Below are 6,742 nucleotides of genomic sequence, written 5' to 3'. Positions count from 1 at the left end.
GGGGAATGGAGACGCCCGACAGCATCCTCGGGGCCGTGTGACTGCGAGCGGCGCTCAGACGCGCGCACGGAGCCGGAGCCGGAGCCCCGCAGCCGGAGCAGCGCCGGGCAGAGCCGCCCTGCCCCGTCCCGTCCCGAGGGGAGCCGGCATGGAGTGACAGCAGCCGCCAGGTAAGCGGGGCTGCCGTGCCCGAGGGGATGCGCAGGTGATGGATCGGGGCTCGCGTTTCGCTGCCTGTGCCCTCGCGGTTCGCTGCCGCCGCGTTTCTCCCTCTCCCCCCCTTCTCCGCCCCAAAAAACGCCCTTCCTCGAGCCCCCGGGCAGCCACGGCGGCGGTGCCGAGGGATTCGGGGCGCGTTACTTATGTAACCCGGGGGCGAGCGGCCGCGGCCGCTTCCCGCTGGGCGAGGGGCGAAGCGGCAGCGGCCGAAGCGAGGGGGACGCGGTGGGGCGAGCGGGCGGCCCCGAGGTCCCCGTTTCCAGCTGCCGTCGCGGGGATCCTCCCTCGTGGGAGCCCCATCCCCACGCCCTCGGGCAAAAGCGCGGCCGCCGCGACGGGGCCGGGGCTGCGCCGGGCTCCCCCCGGCTCCGGGGCTCGGCACCGCGGGCCGGACCCGCCGGGATCCGCGTCCCGCCCGGCCGCCCCCTGCCCAGCGGAGCTCCAGCGGCGCTGCCCGAGATGGGAAGAACTTCAAAGCGGGGAGGAGGGAAGGAGCGGGGGGGACTGTGCTGTTTTGGCTGCTCCCGTCTCACTTGTGCGCTGGGAGGGCAGCGCGGGGAGCTGGGGGCAGCCGGGGCGAGGCTGGGGGGAGCCGGGGTAGCGCTGGAGGCGGCCGGGGCCGGGCGGAGAGGAGCCGGAGCCGGGATGAGGGGGCGGCGCGGCCCCGCTGGGCGGTCAGGGAGGGGACAGCTTCCCCCGGGGGACACGGGTGGCGGAGGGGACGGGGGTGGTCACGGAGGGGTGCCCGTCTCCTCTTGTTCGGAGGGAGAGCGAGCTCGGTATCACCATGGCGACCTGAGGGAGGAAAGAGCTAAATAAATAAATAAGTAGGAGATAACTCCCCCCTTCTTCCACTCCCCCCCGGCCCTCGCCGTCCCTTCCAGGCCAGGTCCGGTGCCAAAGGTGGGGAGAAAGCACGGACAAAACTTTCCTCTCGTGGTAAAAGCTGGCGGCGAAGGGCCGGGGGACGGCGGTGGGGAAGGGACCGCAGTTTCGGGGAGCCAGGGGCTCCCGGATCGCCGTGGCCGGAGCATCTTCTCCGGGAAAGCTGCCTCGGGGCTTGCTCCTCCTGCCTGCTTAGGATGCCTTCCTTTTCCCCATCTCGCTCCTCGCCCTCTCGGCCAGCCCCGGGGCGCTCTGTCTCCGGCTGCCGGAGCGCTCCGGCCCCGCTGCAGCACCGCGGACAGCGGCGGCCGAGCGGCCCCGGGAGCGCGGGGGATGCGCGGGGCCAGCGCGGCTCGGGGGCTTTGGGACGGGAATTCTGCGCTGAGAGGACCCGGAGAAGCCCCTGCCGGTGTCCCCGCTGTTAAAATCCCCCCCGAGCCGCTCCCTGCTGGGCGCCAGGAGCCAGAGGAAGACTCACCCAGGGCCACTTAACTTTCCTGAGCAAAACGAATGCAGGAGCAAAGAGATTAAAAAATTACGTCTTTTCCACGAGCTCGCTGGAGGTTGCTTTTTAGGGCTGTTTTGCGGCGGTTCTCTGTAAGCTGTTACAGGTAACTGCATCCCCCAGCAGGACCGTTCACACACACAACAGCCGTGAAAGCAGCCCTGCAGAAATTGTGAGAAATGCCCAGCCTCGGCTGCTTTGCCTGTAGGAAACTCGTGGAGAGACAGCACTTGGAAAGGAATTGCACTCTTAGCTCAGGGAGCCATCCCACTGCTGAGGGGCACAATTGCACAGGTGGAGTTTGTGCCGGTCAGTCGTGGTCAGCTCATTGCAAAAATAAAATAAACACCTCCTGACAGAGCCCTCTTCTCCTCAGACAGCTGGTGACCAGTTTAAATAAATATAAATATAAAAAAGTGTTGGGGTTAGTGATAATGCACCAACAGCCAGGATACATTTCTTGCTCTGATGGGCTGTAAATCATTGGCTCAGCTCAGCTATACCTATCTCATTCTAGCAGTTACATATGCAGTTATTACCTCAGACTAGGAAAAAATTAGTGTAGGAAAGCAAACAACATAATTAATACTATTCGCTGGGGGAGATAGAGATGGATTAGTCACTTTTGGGCTGTTCACCGTGTCAGGATATTCGTTTTTCATTAAGCAAACGAAATTTATTTGATCTTGCCTCAGTGCTGATAGGCAGTAAACTATAGGTACATGGAGAGTTATTGGTTTGGAATCCAAATCCTCAGCCTCTCTGGGTTGTGCTTTAACTATCAGCAATCTATCAAATCACACCAGGACTGGTTTCCTGCTCTGCCTGCCTGCCTTCTTGCTTATATATTCTCAGTTTCAAAGAATTCTGGAAGGGACAAACACATGGTGAGTCCTAGCCAAGTATGAGAGTTAATTGGGTTTTTTATTTTTCCTGTGATGCCCAGGGTGGGCATTTCTGGGTGGGGCTCTAGTGGAAGGTGTCCCTGATGATCCTTAAGGTCCCTTTTAACCCAAACCACCCCGTGATTCTGTGCAGAGACCCCAGGTAAATTCCTTGCTGATAAAAACAAATCCTTTTCCATGTGAATCTGCATTTTGCCCTAACTCCACTTCTGGAGTGAACTAATGAGTTAAGCCTTTATGGAAATGGAGACCTGGATATTTTAATGCTGGGCCTCTCATTTCCAAGCCTATCTCCCAGGGAATATGAGAATAAAGGCCTGAACTGTAAGTACAAGCTCGGGAACTCATTACTTTCCTGTGGGAAAACGAGAAGTTACAGAAACCAACTTTTCAGGGCAGTTACCAAACCATTTGCAATACTTGGAGTTATTGATTTCCTTACATAAGGCAGGGCTCCTGCAGCGTCACAACAATGCTATCAGATCATTACCAAATGATTTTGCCTCATAAGCAAATAAGGAAAGAATTAATTATAGCAACACCAGCCAAAAGCCCCACAACCACAGGCTCAATTAGTAAAAGACACAATTCTTTGTGGAATTTCTGCCAGTGCATTTGCACCACATTCAGTCTGAGCTTCTCAAGGTACATAATTTCACTGCAGGAAAGACTTGTTTTTCACAGGCATGTGTTTGGAGCCTTGTTTTGTAGTCACATTGTTGAAACATGATACTTTGGAAGGAAAATAAGATCTCTCCTTCAAACTGTGAATGAGAGACAGAATTTCATTTATATTTTCATAAAATCCCCATCACAATGGATATATTCAAATATTTCAGAGTAGGTTTAAGCTTTATGTTCTTTCTTTCACCTCTCAGGAACTCTGGACACTGTTGGTGTAGGATTACTGTGTTTGTCATGATCTCCTCATGGTATTTTCACATAAACAAACAGGACTTGTCTATATCCTTCTATACAAGTAAGAAGTAAAATAATTCATGTTAACGCTCTCCTAAACAAATTAAATTATGTCTTAAGCAGCAGTGCTTGATGCATTGTAAAGATCCCATTTCTATTGTATAATTTCTTTGATTTTCATTGCTGTTAAAAGCTTTGCACCTCTGTTCAGTGCTTCCAACACCTGCTTGCTCCAGGTTGTTATTTTTTATATGGGACAATTAAGTTCTGGCAGTTTTTTAAAAGATATAAGGTTTAGGTTAATGTGTTACATTTATATGGATGTACAATTTTTACTGGTGGAGACAGTTTGATAGTAGAAAACAACATTCCCAATATATTAAGTGTTAATATTTATATATTGATTGTGCAGAATGTGATGTTTCTGAACAAACCCCAAATCTACCAAACAGCAAGGGAAAAGTTTTAATCTCATTCCCACTTGACTTTCTGGAAGATTTTTTCTTTTTTTTTTTTTTTTGGCTTTTAGTTGCTTGGCTTTTGGAGGTTTTCTCCAGAGGCTTTGCTAGAATGCTGCTGATGTTGAAAAAACAATTTTTATGTTTTATTAATAGCTGGAATAGAAGTATCGAACAATTGGAGGTTATTGAATCCAGTTTTTCCACACAGCACTGCAGTTTTTAATGATGCCCAAGGACACAGGCTGGTGGCCTCATGACTGCCTTGTGGAGTCTCTGCCAAAAGGACATCCCAAACCAGCCCATCCCAACCCCACCCTCTGCAGGACATCAATGGCATCAGTCCTGTCCATGCAGGTTTTGGAGGAGAAAAACCTCTGTGATCAAAGAGACTGGAATTTTTCTGTCCTTAGTATGGCAGGTATGGATCCTGCCCATAAGGAGGCTCAGAGCACCTTTAGCTCCTCGTTTAACTCCTCACCTCCTCCTCATTTAACTCCCCACCATGATCTGCCTCCAAGAATATCACCCAGGGCCAGGGGAACTTGGCAGCTGAGGAAACACACCTTGCTTCCATTTGCAAAGCTCATTAAAGTGGATTTTTGCAGTCTATTCACGAGCTCCTACATATGGCCAGCAGAACATCCTGTCCTCAGACACAGGACAAAAAAACAAAGCTGGGAGATTTTCAAGTTCCTCAAAAATAGGCAATTTCTACCCTCAGAGTCGCACAATGCCCAGTAAAATTGAAGAATTACAGAATCACAGATTGGTTTGGAAAGGACATTAAAAACCATCTTGTTCCAGCCCCCTGCCATGGGCAGGGAACCTTTCCCTAGAGCCCCATCCAGCCTGGCCTTGAACACCCACTGAAAATCTTCATGAGTGCAAGGGCTCCCCGCAGCCCTGAGTGCAGAAGCCCAAATTTATGCCAGAGGTTGCACAAGAAGCTTTAACATAAGTGCCAAGGGCTGGTCAGAGAAGTTTTATCTGGAGTATTAGTCAAGAGAGCTTTGAATTAAAAAATAGCCACAAGGCAAAAGCCCATTCTGCTGCTATTTTCCAGTGACAACCTCAGGTTAGACATTAATGGTAGCTGGAAGTCTATATCCACTGCATCCACCAGTCTTCAGCTGGAAATTATTTACTTCCAACAAGTTCCCTAAACATTTGCACACACAGCTTGCAATCCACAGGAGCAAATTATGATTCCACAGGGATTTAAGGGGTTTTTTAAAGCATTAATAACTCTGTGTGTGAGTGCAGACAGTGAAGGCTCAGATACTTAAACCAAGGAACCTCTTATTAATCCTGGCTGCCAGTGACTTCCTCACCCTCTCTGGCCATGTCCATACTGAGGGACCTCAGCTTCAGATTCTGACATGTCTGGAGACATCCACATCCTCAGAAAAACCTCTGAGGCACAGGAGGCCTCTGTCTTATCCTAAAACTGAGGAACAGGGTGCCCAGAGAAGCTGTGGCTGCCCCTGGATCCCTGGAAGTGTCCAAGGCCAGGCTGGCCAGGGCTTGGGGCAGCCTGGGACAGGGGAAGGTGTCCCTGCCCATGGCACTGCGTGACCTTAAGGTCCCATCCAACCCAAATCATCCTGGGATTTTATGAGTTTGGGGTGCTGGCACAAATGTAAATGTGAACTTTGGCATTTGGCTCTGAGGCCTGACCCTCACGTGCCCCATGGCTAAAGGAGGTTAGGACAGTTTGGATGGGGAGAGGTGCTTCAACAAACCCTTGGATACGGTTCCACAACCCATCACAGGCCTGCAGAAACAGCCTCAGTCTTGACTTCATTTCATCCCCCTTGACCTGTTTTGGGTGTATAAATTCAGCTGTGCCTTCAGGAAGAGCAGTCCCAGGCCTGATTGCTACTGCCACAGCAGTGATGGCATTTCAGAGGCAAATAAACACTGAAGATCAGGGGTTTGTACAGCTGCTCTGGATTATCCCACATTCCTCTCAGCTGCAGAGGCTGTTGGAGGCTGACCTGAGGAAGCCACCATGCACAGGATTTTTTTTGGGACTCTGGAGCAGAACACTGGGGCTTGGTTTCCTGATGAAAGCCAAATGCTGACATTTGTGCTGATTTCTCAAAAAATAAATAAAAAAAAAAATAAAAAAACCAACCAAACAAACCCAAAACACTTCTGGATAAGAAAACAATAATGTGCAGATTGAAAGGGTGACACAGGAGGCTGAGGGAACGAATGGCATGATGAGAGCCTGCACGAGCATCGTTAATTCAATGCTCTAATCAACTGTGTTCTGCGGTGCTTTATCACAACCATCCCTGCTTCAGCCTCTCCAGCTCAGAGTACTTTGCAGCATTGCAGGAAATCCTCTGCTTTTTGCTTCCCATTTAAACAAATAATCTCATTGTGTCTTGTCAATACAGACAACTTTGTCAATGAAAGCGAAGGAGAAATTATCATGTAATTTAGTATTTATCATAATCAAGAGCAGGGGTTCATTAGAACAATGAGCAATTGTCAAATTATTTCTCAGAGTAGTTATTTGAAGAATGAGAAAAGAGTATTTCCTACCTTCCTGCTTTTTCTCCCACCGTCTCCTGCTGACACTCAGAGCCTGCAGTTTCTATCAGCCTGCCAGATCAATTTCCCATTCCTGAAAAGAAGCATTTATGTTAAATGATTGCAATTAAGAACCTCCTTACAGCTCAATAGCTGTCTGGACACACAGAGGTAATTCCCCATTGATTTCCATGGGGCCAGATTTTCACAGGAAGATCTTCAAAAAGCAATGCCTGCCTTGGAAGTGCAGCTTCCCTGGGCTTCTTAGAGTACCTTAGAATGGAATCCTGGAATCCCTGAGGCTGGAA

The 6,742-nt window shown here is 50.2% G+C and overlaps 1 protein-coding gene across 2 annotated transcripts in view; it reads left to right on the top strand.

Annotated features, from left to right (window-relative positions):
- The first annotated feature begins 6 nt into the window (after positions 1-6).
- The window catches only part of KCNJ6 (potassium inwardly rectifying channel subfamily J member 6), a 157,830-nt gene continuing 151,094 nt past the window's right edge, over positions 7-6,742 (top strand). For both annotated transcript variants that reach the window (XM_015628563.1, XM_015628554.1), the window contains exon 1: positions 7-170. The gene's annotated coding sequence lies outside the window, so the exon portion shown is untranslated. The remainder of the gene's footprint in view (positions 171-6,742) is intronic.

The sequence above is a fragment of the Parus major genome, chromosome 1, assembly GCF_001522545.3.
Source record: "Parus major isolate Abel chromosome 1, Parus_major1.1, whole genome shotgun sequence".
NCBI classification, from domain to species: domain Eukaryota; kingdom Metazoa; phylum Chordata; class Aves; order Passeriformes; family Paridae; genus Parus; species Parus major.
Note: the sequence above shows the minus strand (reverse complement) of the source record. Positions and strands in the feature narration are given on the sequence as shown.